The 18,668-nt window shown below is 34.2% G+C and overlaps 1 long non-coding RNA gene across 1 annotated transcript in view; it reads right to left on the bottom strand.

The window, feature by feature from the left end:
- Positions 1–229: 229 nt before the first annotated feature.
- The window catches only part of LOC149918261 (uncharacterized), a 96,694-nt gene continuing 78,255 nt past the window's right edge, over positions 230–18,668 (bottom strand). The window contains exons 3-4 of the long non-coding RNA XR_016466485.1: positions 8,689–8,813; positions 230–346 (exon numbers count right to left, since the gene is read on the bottom strand). This is a non-coding gene — a long non-coding RNA (uncharacterized LOC149918261). The remainder of the gene's footprint in view (positions 347–8,688; positions 8,814–18,668) is intronic.

Raw genomic sequence — 18,668 nt, 5'->3', positions numbered from 1 at the left:
AACACTGCTACCTCTCTGAGCACCCTGTTCTAGCAATCAGTCAACCTCAAAGAATATCTTTATATACATATATATATATCAAACAAATATTAATCTTTTTTTAAAGCCTTTGTGGTCTAAAGACGATTTTTTTTCCTCACTACTTTTCTAAATTGACAAGAAGAAAATTCCCTGTTTTTGCTTGCAGTGCAACACTATTTTTACACTGTTAAGCTGCAGCCAACGTACTATCAAAGCTTCAAGGAAAAGTCTGTGTGCCAGGTCTTTCTTCTCAGTGTAATATTCCTGACAGTAGAGCGAATATCGATGACAGCATTAAATGTCTCCTGGCAGGGCTTTGCTAAATCTGCAGAAAAAAAAGAAAAAAAAGAAAAAAAAAAGGAAAAAAGGAAAAAAAAAAAAAAGAAAAAGAAAAAGAATATTCTAGCCACTCAGAAAGAACACATGTATGTCTTTAAAGTCAATATGAGGAAAGAAGTCTCCCAATATGCAAATTGAAGCACTAAGTAATTGAAAGCCTTATACTTTTACTTTTTTAACTCTTTCTGGAAAGGCTAATGACAAAGCAAAGGCTAACCAGAAATAAAATACATAATGGCAGAACAGATAAAGCAGAGAGTGATATACTAATTTTAGTTTAGTCTTGAATTTTTAATAGTTTTTAAAAGTGTTTAAGGGATACTGAATAGAATGACAGTAAAAAAAGCGGCAGGTATTGCTCTAACAATTCTCTTAGCAGCTTTCTGAGAAGCCCATTCAGAAATAAATTTTGTAGAAGATAGTTAAAATACCTTCTGTTGAAAAAATGGATGGTTACATTATATACTGCTTTTAACAAACATAGTGGAAAATGTCATATACCCTGGCTACTTTATCTAGTTTTTCCACTATTGGAAATCTAGACAAGAACATAAAGATACTGCAAACAATTACTAATGCTCTAGGAAGTACATAATGAAATATGCAGAAAAGAAATCGTCTGTCCAGGACCATCTGTTTTCTGTCTCTTCATTTTCTTCCTCAAATTCTCTTAGTTGCTCCAGGAATAAATTGTAGCCCAAAGCTGAGAAATACATATATTTTTCTCTTGTGATCAAACTTCATAATTGGATGCTAGTTTTCTATTGCTAGATTCAAAAAATAATATAAGACTGGTAAGGGAAAATGCCACTACATACATCCATCTTTGAATCACAAAATATAGCGAGACTTGACTACAAAAGTTGTCAAGTATATAAACTTTTTTGAGTATTTATTCTGAGTTCATTTTCATAGAGAAGATGAACCAAAAAAAAACAAACAACAGTATACAAAGAACATTTTTACAGTTAAAGAGGAAAATTTTTTTAGCCTCAGAGTTACTATTGTTGATAAGGCTGTTGCTGGTGATTTCAATTTATGGTCAAGACACCTGTTATTTATGGTGTTATTGTAAAATAACATGGCTGTGTTATCATGATTCACCATGTAGTTTATGCAAAATACCAGGTGCTGTTTTACAGTAGCTTGGGAAATACTGCCACTCTTCACTGTAGTATTCTGACAGTGACAATGATTTATGATGCCACTGGAAGATACAACGCTGGAGAGGAAAATAAGATATTTGGCCCTGTATCTCCTCTGGCATTCCACTTCCTCTTACATGTCTTGACATCCTTGACTTAAGGTACAGAATTAAATGGTCTTGCACAGTACTGACACCAGTTTTCTAGAAAAGAAATTACATTTCACCAATGGTGAAAATTTAAGGAGAAACACATAATTACTACAAAACATCATCCTTCATGATTTCTTAAAGAATCATTGACTATTAGCATATCCAGTTTTTGAATGCTAATTTAGCACCCTGTTCTGAATCCAGATATCTTACATGATAAGGTCCATAACAGATGTTACTGTTTGGCTGCCCAGTAGAAAAATAAATTTTTAGATTTTTAGAAACTTGTTTAAAATATGCTAGACTAGTAATAGAAAGCAACAAATTGATTAGAATAATCCCTAATAGCACTGTCATTTAAAAATGATAAAGTAGCAGCAAGAAAAGGTGAAATATGTCTGCATTTTTAAGTATCTAAATAGATAATGTCTGGACAGGCTGAACACCTGAACTCACAGAAACTCCAGTAATAGTATACAGAAATATATATTCCTGCAATAAGCAATAAGCATATAAATGTAATACTTTCTTAAACTTGCATGACAATGCTTTGGTAAAAAGAGGGCAGGGGAGGGCAGGGAAAATAGAAAAAGAGAAAGAGAGAAGAGGGAAAGGACGAGGGAAAGGATGAGGGAAAGGACAGAAAAGAAACTTCTCAGTACTTCTTTCATCAATAAAAACTATTTATATATATTTCTTCACAATGAACTCAGTTTAAAGAACATAAGCTTAAATTTAGAAATAGGTGTTTTTTGTTTTTGTTTTTTGTGTGTGTGGAAAAAGGAACTATTTAGGAAAAAAAATAAAAGGTTTCCTTCAGAAAATATATTGAGACCAAGTTTTTATTTAGTTATTGGGATAATCTAGATATTAATAAAAAGTGAGATTTTATTGAAATTATTAATGCTATAAACAGAAGAAAGATTGTCAGGCGTAGAAATATTTTGGAGATGAAGAGATGTCATTCCCCACTAAAGATTTCACTTCAAAAAGTGTAAAATTAATCTGACATCTTTGTAAGAATGGAACAGAGTGGGCCAGAAAACTGACCTGAGATCTCTGAATTCATAAATTATCATAATGGCTGTACGAATATGGTAATCGTGTATTACAGACAAGTCGTTTGAATTCCTGGAAGGTGTCTTACTTCTATTTTAAAATCAGGTTATATTCTAAAAAGCTGACGTAACAATGTGCAAATAATTTAACTTCTCAGTGTACTGATTTTTTTTTTCAAAATAAGGCCATTATTCCACAATCTACACATCTTGGTATCAATCCAAACTACACAGAATTTGTTCATTATCAAAAGTGAACAAAATAGATTAATTTGTGATCTAAGTTAGTGAACTTCAGGGTGAAAATGTTCCTTATCTCCTTGAATCAATTTGAGTTGCAGATTCCTTTGTATCCAGCTGTATTATCACCACCAGTATATTTCACCCAACTATGTATAGTACAGTATAGGTGTTCACATCTGACAAGGCTGAGAAGAGAATTTTGTTAAGACTTTTTAATTAAATCACTTTATTGACTGAGCAAAAGAGAGAAGACAATCCATCTTCATTTTCTTATAATTTTATTACTCCTACAGTTCTAACAAAAATAAAAGCAATCTATGCCTTATTGCTAGTAATAAAACACAGACATACACCTCAGCTAGAAAAGGATGAACACTGCTGAACTGCATAAACTGTAGAAAACTACTGGTGATTTTTGCAGAAATGTCACAAAATACATCAAGTGACATTTTTAGTTACAGAAATATTTCTTTATAATTGTTCTTCCAGAGTAAAGACAAACATCATACACAAGGGAATAAAATAGAGACATTAAATTACTCCACTACCAACTATACATGTACATTAATCTTTAATTATAGAACAAAAAAAGACTACATTAAGTAAATGAATAGCATATGGCAGGTGATTGCTAATGGCATTCAGTTTAGTATGTGCGCTGCTAAGCACAGAAATTAGTAAAAAATAATCACTTTTCATAAGCTGATAAATGAATAAGAGTATACTATTTTTATTTCATATGGTGAAAATTGGATAATACAATACAAATGTGGTCATGCATTATTGATTTTATCTGCATAAAACCACAATGATTTTCCTACTCTAACTATAGCAAAATACTCTTTAATCAGAAATTATTTGGTTTTCACGTTTTGTTTCTTCTTTTTTTATCTGGCCTATAGATACTTTTAAATCAATTTACGCCGTGCTTTTTCACCTCATAATAGACAGTACTATCAATAGAAAATAGCACAGAAATACACACTTGCTTGTTATGTCAGAGAAATTGAATATTCTTCACTTTTTTTCATTTGTACTTATCTCCCTGTATATTGCAATTCTTCATTCATGTGTCCCTATTTTAAAGCAGGAAACAGATTTCTTAGTTGATGATTCAGCCCTGCCAAGCCTCATATATTTTGATGCCTGAATGACTCTTGGAGTAGTAATGCAAACTGTCACTTCCTAACAGGTATGTCCAATGCAAAAAGAAATTCTGCAGGTGAATTTATAGTCTCCTGAGGTATAGTTGTGGCTTTTCTTCTTCTGTTTGAAATGTATTAATAGTACTATAAATGCCAATTATAACAAAATATTTTGTTCCCTTATTTTCAAAGTATAGATAGGTATATGCTTTCAATTATGCAACACTCACTTTGTCAAAAATATTACTGGAGATGTGAATACTAATACAAAAATGAAAATGGGAACGCTACTGGCCACTTCTTTTCTGAAAGTTTTTGTTGTTGTTGTTGCTATTAATACTCATCACAATTCCTGATAAGAAGCAACATAAGATAAAGAAAAAAACAAAATTTTATAAACATGCTTGCAGCACATTCATATACTGGAATAATACTCTCAGTACCAAATTATGAATGTATAATATTTCTAATTAAAAAAATGCTGTGAAAGCTGTAATAAAAAAATATTATCAGCATCTTCCATCTGTTTTAAAAAGATCCAATTCTTATTTGAGTATCAATAAAATACAACAGAGATATAAGAAAAACTAAGTAGAATCACTTCTTAATCATCTATTTTAATGAATATGAATTTTGCTCTATGAATTGTGTCTTAATACAATTATGCTGAAACTGCCATCTTCAGTTATTAGTAATTGTACCAAAAATAAAGGCTTTAGGATACCAGTACGGCATAATGTGTTTAGATACAGAACACATTATTCTGGATAAAAACTTAGAATGCAGCACCACTGTAGTTAAAAAATGAGATTTCCTCTGAGTTCACATCCCTTTCAAGCTAAAATGTGGTTTGATATCTCATGGTCAACTCATGTACTGGGGATTAAGTTAATTAAGAGTTGTCCTACTCTATTAAGGCTCCCTGGAGACTAATTATTAAAGTGCCTTGAATCATTAGAGACCTACAGCAATAGAAAGTCAGGAAAAGGGTTGCTTATACTATGAACACTCCAGTATCCAGCAGATTATCTTTTGAACTAAATAACTTGCACCTTATGAAGGGGATTATCTTCTCATCTGCTTTTCTGCCATCAAAGAAGTAGAAAAATGTACCAACAAGAAATCTGCATTTTCACGAGTCTTTCTTTTTTTTTTAAATGCATGGTCTTCCAACTGCTTTTATCACTGGTAGTCAAACTCCTTTTAGGTAGAAAAAGTTCTTTTTGTAATTTGTTATTTTTGTTTTCTTTTTCTAAATTCCATGAGCATGGGGGCTATGAAAGAATCTAATTACTAAATTAAAAATATATAGAATTATTAAATAAATTTCTTACAGAAATACAGAAACAAGGTCACTGTATAGAAACTGCATGACTTTTTCTGTGCTATCTTTTAAGAAACTGGAAAATATAGGATGTGATTTTATTATCTCAACCGTTTCACACCTATGTAACTCTACTCATTTCACTACAAGTTATCATTGTTTAAAACCACATTGCACAGAGATAAATAAGACCATTGCAAATGATCACACAAAAAATATTCTTAAAATCTAATTTTGTATACCATATTTATATATTTCCTCTTCATTCTTAACTGAATCAAGAATGATAAAAATGGGGAGAGAAGGAGAACAGCAGAAAAATCTCCCTCCCAGAGCAAAGTACTATCTTCCCAGCATAAATGTATTATTTCTCTGCCAACTATTTTCCTCAATAAGGCTAACTGTACTTGCTGAACGGCCACATTAATTTAATTGCTATTTTGGCTGAAGGAAACTATGCCCCTTTGAAAAACCCACCTTTCCATTTCTCCTAAAAATTTTAGGTGTAGGTAGAGTTCATGAGGTCACTCAATATAAAAAGAGGTTGAGTAATTACATGGACCTTCTTAAAGGAAACACTGAACTTCCAGCGTATTACTAGAACAAAGCAGGGACCTTGTATATAAGACAATACATTGGAAGTAACAGACTTTGAAAAAGCTGATCAGTATAATTTACTTGGTCCTGTGTTTTGCTACTGTATTGTGCAATTTAACAGCTCTGTTTAGTGAATACATACAGCCCATTTAAGATTGTTCCTACAGATTAGAACGTCCTTTCACTTACAGGCAAAAATAATGAACAAGTAAAAGTTAATTTCATTTTACAGCCTAATTAGAGACACATAGAGAGAAACTTTTGTATTTCAAATACAAATTACTCTTCTGATGTTAGCATATCATCTTATCATTTAATAATTAAGTCTTTGTAAATCATAAATTATGTATATAGATTATGCTTTTACAGTTTTAAATAGATACAAATCTGATTGATTTGACAAAAATAGTCCTGTTACCTTTAATTGCATAAGTTTGCACTCAAAAAATATTTCATACTAGTTCATTAATCAGTGCTGAAGATGAGAACTGCAACAGTATATCTGAATGACATAAGGATAAATCTACTAAAATACAGCCATTTCTATTTGCAAAGATATATCCTGTTAAAACTGTTTTCTCACTTTAGAATTGTTGAAAGACTCATATGGGACAAATAGGTCTATGGAGTCCTGTACATGCAAATCAGAAGCTGAAAATTCTAGTTTGAAGTAGCAATTTAGAATTAGATTTGTAGCAGAAATAGGGTCTTACAAACAGTAGAGGTGTTTTAAGCTCAAAAAAGAAACACAGAAACATAGAAACCCTCTATCATGGTAATTCAAATCATTTTATCAAAGAATAAATGGTTGGAATAGGAAGGTAGCTCTTGGGATCACATAATCCAAGTTCTCTGTTCAGTTGGGATCAGCTAGAGCAGGTTCTGCCTGGTCTGCATTAGGTTGTTTTTTGAATATCACCAATATAACTCATTTCCAAAGTCTTCTTTTGTATTACTACTGAGCAGCTTGACTTCCTCTTGTTCAATCTTTTCCATGCACATTGGTAAGTCCCCCCCTTAAAACATCTGTTAACAAGGCTGAACAACTACAGATCTCCTAGTCTGTCATGTGACAACAGAACCTTAACTGTCTTCTTGACTCAATGCTGCACTCACAGTAATAAGTCCATGTTTTGCTTGTACTGAAGAACCCTTAATTGAACACAGTACTCCAGATGAAGGCTTACCATGCTGAGTAGAGGGTAAAGATTACCTCCTTCAGAATTCTGGCAATTGTCCAAAGGGGCCCAGAATGCTTTTGCCCTCCTTTGCTGCAAGGGCACACTACTGACTCACGATTACCTTCCCATTCACCATGATACCTGCACCCTTCTTGGCAAAGCTGCACTCCATGTACTAGTACCTGGGATTATTCCTCCCAAGGCAAAGGATGTTTCCCTTTGCCAAATTTCATGAGATTCCTCTGTGCCCAATTCTTCAGCCTTGTGATATCTCTCTAAATGACAGCACAACTACGTGGCGTATTATCTAAGTATACACTCTGTCCCACTGCTCAGGTTGAAGAATACTGGCCACAGTGTTGACCACTGGGGTTATACCACTAGTGACTGGCCTACAGATAGACATTGCCTCAGTTCACACCCCTTTGGGCCCGTTCACCCATTTTTCACTTTACCTTACTGCTCACTTATCTAACTCATGCTTTGTCATCTTATTAAGAGTACCTCAGATGCTGCCTCATCATTGCCAAGTACAGAGGAATGATCACCTCCCTGTTCCTGCTGATTACACTATTTTTCTTACAAGTCAGGATGCCATTGACCTTCTTGGCCACATGGGCACACTGCTGAGTCTCATTCAGCTGGCTGTTGACTAATACCATCAGCCAGTCTGCCCGATAGTCATGATTATATATGTAAGTTTTCACTTACATATAGGATACTGAATATCCTATTATTAGTGAATTACAGGATTTTTTTTTTGTTGTTGTTTCAAGCCAGATAATTGTTCTGCAGAACAGGTAAACCTGAGTAATTGCAATACTTATATGTAGTCATTACTTTATTGATTTTGGGGATAGACTGTTCATCCCTAAAGCTGCCAGTCTGCCATCTGTAACCATATATCCAAAATCTATAAGTTGGCAGAGCCACTGTAAGTCCTTACATGCTATAACTTCTCAAAGATTCTTCTATGAGTTCAATGTTAACATTTCTAGGTACTAAAATTTCCTTAGAAATGCATGTCTACATTTTAAAATACAGACCATGTCTACATTAGGTCCATTCTTAAACACAGTGTTTCAGATACAAGGCATATCTGCACCTACATATTCTGCAGAGTTTAACCTAATAACTATCATCCTTCTGTTCTGTTCTGCTTTGTTTCAAATCTACATATCCTAGGATAGATACATAGTGGGTCATTTGAAGATTTCTGTAATTGTGGCAGTAATGTTAAAATAACAACAACAAAAATAATAAAATTTTATGGTAATAAGTTGTTTTACTTTTTTTTTTCCTCCCCCCCCCCCCCCTTCTTTTCATGACATAATAGCTACAGTTTAAAATTCTTGCGCTAAAATAAGCACACATTTGCTGCTTAGAAGGGTATAAAGTTAGACAAAAGGTGTTACAGAGTTATTACCACAGTTATTATTGTTAACTTGTTTCTAAAAGTTGAGAGAAATATATAAACACTTACCTAATAGTGTTTTCCATAAACAATGATATCCTGTGCAAGCCTGAAAGCAAGTATTTCCTCCACGTTGTGGTTTAACCCCAGGTGGCAGCTAAACCCTACACAGCTGTTTGCTCACTGCAATGGGGCTGAGGAGAGAATAAGAAAAGTAAAAGTGTATGAGAACCTGTAGGTTGAGATAAAGACTGTTTACTAGGTAAAGCAAAAGCTGCATGTGAAAGCAAAGCAAAACAAGAAATTCATCCACTGATTCTCCCTGGAGATGTGCAGTTATTTCCAGGGTAGCAGGGTTCACCACATCTAACCATTACTTGGGAAGACAAACAACATCACTCTGAAAGTGTGCTCTGCCCTCCTTCCTCCTTTTTTATCCATCTTTACTTTTATTGCAGTGTACAGTTTCAAGTGCTGTGGGATAAGCCTTTGGTCAGTTTGGGTCAGTTGTCCTGGTTGTGTTCCCTCATAATCTCTTGTGCAGCCTCTGCTCCTCACTGGCAGGGCAGTGAGAAGCAGTAAGGATCTTCACTCTGTGTAAGCTCTGTTCTGCAATAATTAAAACAGTGGAATGTTATCAATAGATTTTTATCATAAATCTGAACCACAGCACCATATGAACTACTTTGAGGAAAATTAACTCCATCCCAGCCAAAACCAGTAAACTGCACAAAGAAAGATAACAAAAAGTCAAGCTTTTGTATTAGTGAGAACAACAGATACCAGACCACTGCCAGCTGCCATCTTGAAGGTGAAAAAGTATTCTTTTTTTTATCATTCTTGTCCATATTAGTAACAAAATTGTTACCGTTCTAATTTCTATGACACTAAAGATTTCAGAGAAAGCCACAGAGAATGACCAAGAATAGAAAGAGCAAATCAGAATATTAATGAGAGCCACAAAAGATCTAGATGTCATTAGTTCTTTTAAACTTCTAGAAAGCACTGGTCAAAGTTGTCTTTTTCCAAATCAACAGCGTTAAAAAGGATTACAAAGATGGAATCTGTTCTTTTTTAGATAGCACAGAAGAATTAACTATCCCAAGTACAGTCGCTTTACATAATAAGCAGAGTTGAAGTTTAAATATTCAAATAAATCTTAAAAGAAAAACAATTAAAAAGCAGCTAATATCTTACTTATTATTCTTTAAAGTCATCTCATCACAACTTTTCACACTTCCATGTTACATAAAGACCTTAAAGTTTTACACACAGCTGCTTCACTAAATAACACACATACACACAAAGAGAAAGGAATAGCAAAGCAAAATCACAAACACAAGGCAGAATACTTGTCTGGTATTAATGATAGCAGAGTAATACAATATTTAAAGGTGTATGGAGTCCCTCTTATTAAAACTTGTCATGAATAGAATGTACTGTACTTCTCAATCCAATGAGTCAATTGCTTACCATAAGAACAGCTGAGGACTTTCAGGTTTTCAAAGGTTGAATCTGTGGCAGCTCCTATATATGGCTCCAGGAGTAGATCTGTCCTGATTCTGAAAAGCAGTATCTATGACAGAACATTCTGAGACCTGTTCAAGCTACCAATATGCATTATAATTAATAAAGTTGATAAATAAAAATTTAGTGATTACAGTAGGGAGTCTATGTAATTAAAAGAAAGACTATGGTGAACTAGCAAAGCAAATGAATCCAAAAACTACGTCATAGGAAAAGATAGGAAGAATCCACAACTTTTTAATAGTATTAATGGGAACTTTTTTTTTTTGTTTTTAATTTATCCCTAGAATGGTCTCTATATTTGTTAGATCCTTTAAGTTTTATGTCACCTACACAATATTCATATTTGGATCATCATACTTAATCTATTGTACTCACTGACAATTATTATGCTTTTCTATATCTAACATTTTTGAAAACTTCAAGAACAGCACATTTTTAGCCTACAAAAAATCATAATACTGCTGATTTTACTTGGACAACTTGTACAACTTCTTTTCAATGTCCATTTTCTTTTTTTTTTTTTTATGCAAGTCAAGGAGACCTTCAGGCAGTGCAACCATTCTTAAGAGGCATTAGGGCTTCACAGAGAAATTACTGAATGCTAATGTTGAATCAGATTGACAAGAACTCCTGATGTTCAGTGTTAATTGCTTCACTGATTGCTTTGTTGTTAGATAACTCTTTACACTTTTCTGTATTGTGTTCTCCATCTGTTAAAATCTGAGTAATCTGCATTTGAGGAGAAATGCAAGAATTCTGAGCTTTAGTTAAGCCACTTTAGAACAGCTAGTCTGCTTTGAGAACCATACTTTGAATTAGTGTAGGCCAGGCATGTTCAACCCATGCCCAAGGGCTGCATGGACAGCTAGTGTGTAATGTTTCTTTGAAATTTTTTTTTTTTTTTTTTTTTTTTTTTTTTTTTTTCCCCATGAATCAAAGCAGCATCTTCTTAAGGAGTTGTTGCTCTTTTACTCCTGCTGTCTTATCCAGCCTTAACTAATTGTTTCATCATGTGTTTTTTTTTTTTTCCTATCTGCTCACCATGCATTTCTGTGAATAGTCTTGTTCTATCTGCTCAGTGGCCAAGTACTGAAAGTATTGAGGTTTTACTATTAGGTGCTTTCAAACTCCCTCTCCAGTTTGAACAAGCTCAGTTACCTCAGTCTCTCCTAAAAGGACAAGTGAACCAGCAATTGACCATCTTTCTTGAACAGAATAGAATAGAATAGGACAGAACAGAACAGAATAGGAGTAGAACAGAATAGTTCCAGTTGGAAGGAACACAGAAAAATCACTGAGTCCAGCTTTCAGATTACTGACATGGTAGTTTTAACTGAAGTTAGAACATATCATTAGCACTTATTCAAATGCCCCTTAAGCATGGAAGGGCATGAATTCTGTTCTTAAGTGTCTAACTTTCAGTAAATGTCTCTGATCTAGTATTGAGCCATGTTACCACATATGCTGTCATTAGATACCAGGAATTAGATCCCAGAAGCATCTCTGTCTGACTTCTCAGGAAGTTGTTGACAACAATGAGGCCACCTTTTCATCTCCTTTTCTCCAAGCTTACCAAATCCTTAGCCATTCCTTGCAGGACATGTCTCTTGGCCCCTTTACTAGCTTTATTGCTCTCCTCTGAATGCATTCAAGCATTTTAGCAACCTTTTTAAATTGTGGAGCCCACAACTGTACATAATATTCCATGTGAGGTTGCACCACTACTAAATACAGTGCGATAATCACCTCTTTAGACCACCTGACTTAGCTGTATTTAGTGCGCCCCAGTATATGCCCTTTCAGCTGTCAGGGTGCACTGATGGCTCATATTGAGCTCTGCAGGGCTACTCATCGCTCAATCTGTATTTATGCCTGGCAGTACTCTATCCCAAATACAGGAGCTGGCATTTGTTCTTATTGGATTTCTTTCTATTGCTGATGGCCCAATATCATAATCTACCCAGAGCCCTCTGCAAAGCTTCCCATCCCTCAAAGGTGCTGACAACACCTTCCAGTTTAATATCATCAGGAAACTCACTAAGGGTGCATTTAACTCCTGCATTCTGAACATTGATAAACATCTGAACAGAGCTGGACACCAGGTTAAGCCTTGGGGAACACTGCTAATGACTGGCTACCTGTCACCAGTTGGTTAGCTTCCATTCAGTGAGGATTTCCCTAGATTCCCAAGGCCTATGGCAGACAATTGAGAGAGGTCCTGTTATGTCATCCTTTAACTCTCTCAGTGCTCAGATGAGTTCCACCAGACCCGATGGATGTATAAACATTCAGTAATCAGTAGCCATGTTGCTTTGGCTCCAAAACAACTGTTACTTCCCCTTTTTTTTCCGCACCTGTGTTTTCTTTGGTCTACTTAATAAGTACTTGCTTACATTTTAGTTGTCCACAAAAGGAATGTCACTACTTCTGCAGCTTGCAGGACTAGGCAACCCAAGGCTATCATTAATATTAAGGACTAAGGCAGCAAAGTCATTAAGTGTCTTTGCCTTTTCTTCATCCTTATTTTTCAAGTGACCAGCTTCATCCAGTAACAGCTGTGCATTTTCTTTGACCTTCTCTTGCTATTAACATATTTTAAAAAGCTTCTTTTTTTCTTTGTTTATGTGAAATATCACTTGCTTCTTTTAACTCTGGCTGAATTTTGGCCTTTTGTATTTTCTTCCTGCAAATGCAAACTGCAGCTCTGTAATCTTACTGTGTGGCTTGACCTTGCTTAGAGAGATACTCACTTTTTCTGTTTGAGTTCCAAGAAGAGTTGCCAGTACAGTCAAGCTGGTCTTCTGCCCCCCTGTTACTTGACTTATGACACAATGAGATTGCCTGCTTCTGTGCTTTTAAGAACTGGTTCTTAAAAAGCAGTCAGATGAAGAACTATCTTGATGCTGACTGTAAACTGACTTTAACTAAATAATTGCCAAAGTGGGTATGTCCTTGTTTAATGGAAAGCATGATCCTATTACTGCAATTCAAATTCTCTGTCCATCACATCAATATCCTCATTTCTCCTTTGTCCCAAGCTGTGGGAATACAAGAAAAACTGTTCAGAGTAGAAGCTGTGGAGCAAGATAAACAGCATGAGAACCAAGGACACCTCTAGAAGAAGAAAGAACGTCTCATGGCTCTGATTGGATAAGCGCCTGTGTGAACAGTTGAAGAATGTTTTCTACAATGCTCTGTTGACATGTAAAGGTGGATGGGAAAGTTGTAGGGGTGGATGAGAAGGTATATAAGTGATGTGAGAACTTGTAATAAACGACTTGGATCATTCATATCTGAGTCCATGCATCAGATGCTGCACCAAGCCTAACTGTTCCCTAAAACAGAAGTGAGTGCCATTTTTCAGTAAAAGGTGTTCTTTAACTTTGTTTATATACTATTGAACCCAGCTCTGATACATGATTGAATCAATTTTTGCAATATAACTGAATGCTAAAAAATACTATCTTTTAATTTATTTGCTCTTGCTCTGATATAGCCACTCTTTCATCTTACTACAAAAAAAAGAAACATCTCCTCAGGATGGTCTTTTGCCCAGATCTGATCACAGTTCCTATTCAACTACTCAATTATTTAGCATCAAAAATAATGAAGAATAAAAACTAAATGAGATTTTTTTTTTTTTTTTTTCCTAGGAAAATTCCTTCTGTTTCCTGTGATAATTGTGCAGGGAAAATGGCTGTATTCTTCAGTTTTGTAGTCTGTGTCAAAAAGTGTCTGAAGCTCACATATAGAAAAAGAAACTTTGACAGGACTCGTGAAGAGAGGAAAACATTTTGCTAAGGAAAAATATATGCATCTTTCTCTAAAAGCTATCAGCAAGTCAATGAATTGAATAGTCTCTTTGTGAAGAAGATGGGCAATGAGACCTGTCCTTGTGCTTGTCATTGATTGAACTCATCGGTGGTGTAGTTCGGGAAGAGAGGCAGCTGTTGGAAAAGAAGTCCAAATAATAAAAGTAAATACTTATTAGCATTTGTATGCCTGATTTCAGTTAAGTGTTTTTATCATCTATGCACTATTATCACCGTATAAAAATGTCTGTACAACTTGCATTTATGCACAGAAATAGCAACTACAGTTAAATTCTAAGAATGCAATGTCCTTTAAGAGGAATGGCCAGTTAGAATTTTCTCAAATATAACTTTGTTGAGTATTTAGTTTGAGGTACACATATGAGGGCTGCTCAGAAAGTAATGCCTGCTATTTTTTTATTGATCCACAGCATCAGAGGGGGATGTTGGTTGTGTGGTAGTAGAGGGCAAATCTTCCCACCAATATTCTGTAACATTTTTTTTTGCCATTTGCCATGGGCTGATATAAAGACAGTTTAATAAATAGAAATTGAGTACATAAGCAAAACAAAAACCACCTCCCATAAGCAATCATTTCCAGGAAACAAGGACTTCATCACACCATAACTCAAAATGTCCCTCTCTCTCTCCCTCTTTACCATGAATTTTCATTGCTGAACATGGTATCTTGTGGCGTGGGATATCTGCTTAGTCCACTTAGGTCAGCTGTCCTGTCTGTATTGTCTCTTACCCTCATGCACACCCAGCCTCCTCGCTGGCAGGGCAGAATGGGAAACAGAAAAGACCTTCAGTCTGTGTCAAGTTCTTGACTGATCAGAAACAACTAAAACATCACAGGATTATCAATGCTGTTTTTGTCATAAATCCAAAACACAGCACCACATAGTTACTGTGAAAAAAGATCTATCCCAGCCAAAATAAGTACATAATAAGCGTGATGATGACACTGGCAAGAGAAGAGAAGACTGTCAATTAATAGAAAAGGTTTAGATAGAGTTAAATTTATTGTTATCATCACCACTGAATTCTCCCATCTCATTTATGTTGCCATTTAAGCAGTAGAATTTTATGTTCCTCATCTTAATGCCATCTTTGAACCAGATTTTCTTTTTATGACCTACACCACCCTTGCAGTTAAGATCACACAGTTCCTATTTTGGAAATTTAGAAAAATTATGATCTTGGCCCTCCTTGATGCACTGCTGAACCTTTGTTCATTTATGAGGTCTTCTAAACAAAAGTCTTCAATTCAATCTCTTGTGCTGAGTTCTTCGTGAAGGATATTCAGTGGCCTGAAAACAGATTCTTTTCTTTCCCTTAAATCCAAGCAAATAAAAAAGCTATAGTCTTTGTTATTTCTAATTGGATTTTAATTTTATTTCATATCCACAGAAGAGTAGTTTTGTTGCACTTGATCTTACTGAACTGTGAAATCTAAACATATTGATAAATTCTGTGTGATTTCTCTTGTAAACACCAGAAAAATAAATTATTCCTTAAAATGGTTATTCTTGCAGTTTCTCAGAAATCTTTAACAAGAATGGACTTTCTTATATGAAAGTAAATTTCAGCATTAGTCTATATATCTGAAATGATGGAATTCAACACATCCTGAGAAGAAAGAGAACGGGGAAAGATTAGCAAATGGCATAAACTCACAACAAAAACATCACACTGGACATATCAGGAAAAAAAAAAAAAAAGAGAGGATGTTTGAAATCCACCAATGTATTGCTTTTTAATAGGTCTACTATCAGTAATTCATACATTCCACGTCAAGATTCCCTTGAACAGGTTCATGTTATGATATTCTGGCTACTTACCAACTCTGACTGAAGAAATATTATATGTTTTTCTTAGAAGATGCTAATTTGACAAAACCAGGGGAAATATATATTTTTTTTTAATGCAAAGATCTTAAACTTTTTTTTCAGCAACATTAACAGCAATTAATACCTTATAATGCAGGAAAAGTGGGAGAGAGTAAAAGCAAACACAGAATATGTTCATTCCATGTTTTTGGGTTTTACATTTTTGTTGTGCGGTGTCTTGTTTTGTTTTGTTTTTTCTTCAACCCTACTTCTTGCTGAGTACCTTTTCTCTCTTTTCCCCCACACAGAGAAGTAAATGAACAAAAAACATGATCTCTTGGTCTCTACAGATGAGTAAAAACACAATGCTAAAAGAATTTTATAGTAAAATTAATGTTTAGTTTCCAACTTGTGAAAAATCAGAGACTGTTTTTTTGTTGTTTTATTTGTTTTATATGGAAAAATTTTAAACCTTCAATCTTCAATCAAAAATGATAAACCTTTAACTCATTAATATTGCAAAACACTGGCAATTTTGTAAAATACTGTTTTTCATTCATTTCTTTTTTTCCTGAAGTAACTTATTTCAACACAGATTGACTGATTGCTATCTAGATTGGAGATTATTTCATACAGCACATATATATTTAAACTGCAAGTGCTGTGACTTCCCCAGAGAAAATATAAACCTCAAAATGGAGAAGTACAGAGCATAACAGATTCTAAAAAAATATAAACCAATCTTGACTGTGCCCTTAATAATACCTTTGAGAGCTATTCTTTACACAGGATTTAGCTTGCTCTCACGGTAGCCATATAATATTTCTGTTTAGTTAGTACATAAAATTTTCCTAATATAGAAACTAGTAAAAAGCAATGGATGAGAAACTTGGATGTGTTCCAAAAAGAGGTTTACGAGAAATAAAAGAAGCAGGGCAACAATAAAAAATTTGCATAACAATCATAACCCTTTCCCACCCTACATTTCTGCTGAGATGAGCAAGTCCAAATTCAAACTACATATGGAGACACACTTGAGCACTGTTTTAACAGTCAGAATTAAAGGGTGACTCAATCTCAAATATTTCTAGGTGGCTTATGCCATCAATGCATTCTTTTCATCTAATTTTGTTTCAATGACAGAAACAAACAAACAAACAACACCCAACCAACCAAACAACAACAACAACATTAAAAATCAGGTGCACTTTTTTTTTTTTTTTTCCAGTGGCATCTACACACTCTTACTTTTGGGACCCATCTCTGAGAATGCCTGTCTGTACTGATCATCAGTATGAGTAGAGGCACAATTTACCTAAGGACATACAAAAGTTAATTAATTGTTGAAACTGTAGACAAATCCCAAGTTTCCTCAGTGGCGAATGTGTTTTTTTTAATTAGCATTTTATTGCGTTGCTTGGAAAGGGATAGCAGAGAATTTGAATAATAAATAATGCAAATTTAATATACCAGAGAGCACATATAGCTTTGCTACAATCAGTGAAGACTATTAAAAGTTCATGATTTTTTAAATATTACTTTGGTGTTTGTTAAACCGCTTGTTAAAAAGTATGATGGATTTGCTCCACAACTTCATCTACTCTTGGTAGGAATTCAAATTCTCTTCATGTGGTTTCAAACATACTTAAGAAAGTAAATAACCCGTCTGATGAATTCATATAGTATTTCCATTCTGTCTAGCATCTCAAAGGTATTACTGAATTCCTACTACTTCTTTTACATTCTTTTGCCTTCTTTTTTGATCCCAAAGGAGGGATGTCACAACATCCAAACAGTAATATCCCTAAAAATATTTGCGTTTCAGTCTTCCCCCAAAGACACAGAAGTTCTTGTAACAAACGCCACTAAAATATTTTGAAATGCTTGTTATCAGTTACAAACTGCAGTGACTTTAGATCTCTTTGATAGAATTTCAAATCACAATTAAGTGAAAAATTATGACACTTTCTGTAAAAGAATTTGACAACTTCCATGAGGGGATACCAGAAAATCTTAACACCATCCCAATTAGGCTATCATTGAAATATGAAAATATATACTTATGATGGAGTGGTAATAATTACTAATCAGTCTTATATAAAAAATGCATTACTAGAAAAAAAAAAATTGTATGTTACTACTATAGTGTTATGCAAAACAATTGGCTACAACAAAGGTTTAAGATGTCACCTTTTAGATAAGCATTAGTTCAGAAATGCCACTGTGTGAAATGTGTGATAACCTACCCTCTCAAATAACAAACCTGATTGCCATTACTTCCAAATAGTTCAAATTCATCAAGAATCTTAACATGGCAATATTTCTTAGCTAATAAGTAATATTCCATTAGCAGATTAAAAAACCTGTCCATAGGCAAACCTGAGTAGAATATAGGAAGATTTTATGAATTTTTCAAATGTTGGAAGCCAAGAAACAAATTTATACCTTAATCTGGAAGATGTGTTTAGTGTTAAATATTCAATCAGTATCGTATGAATAGTGTCTTGAATCTACCTAAATGCCTTTGCAGAAAAAATAGTCAAGTAGATAAAGTAATAACACTTTACCAGTAAATAACATATATAAAGTCATAAAAGCATTAGAAAAATGCTTAGAACATAAATTGGAAGATAAATAAATAACTAAAACAAGTGCCTGTATTTTAACAGGAAAAGTCCCATTTCTATCATTTCTTGTTTCTACTTTGTCAATAAACTTTAACACTTAAAAATTGTGCATTTTTTTCCCTCTATTTTAATTTACTTAATGCTTTGAACCATTAAAAAAGGAATCCAAAATAGCCTCAACTTCAAGATACTTAAGAACTTACTAAAATACAGGCACATCTGCAACTTGAGCTGATTGTGAAACATTG

Source organism: Phasianus colchicus, chromosome 4, assembly GCF_987193195.1.
Source record: "Phasianus colchicus chromosome 4, bPhaCol1.hap1.1, whole genome shotgun sequence".
Lineage (NCBI taxonomy): Eukaryota > Metazoa > Chordata > Aves > Galliformes > Phasianidae > Phasianus > Phasianus colchicus.
The sequence above is the reverse complement of the archived record's forward strand: the minus strand, read 5'-3'. Positions and strand labels throughout refer to the sequence as shown.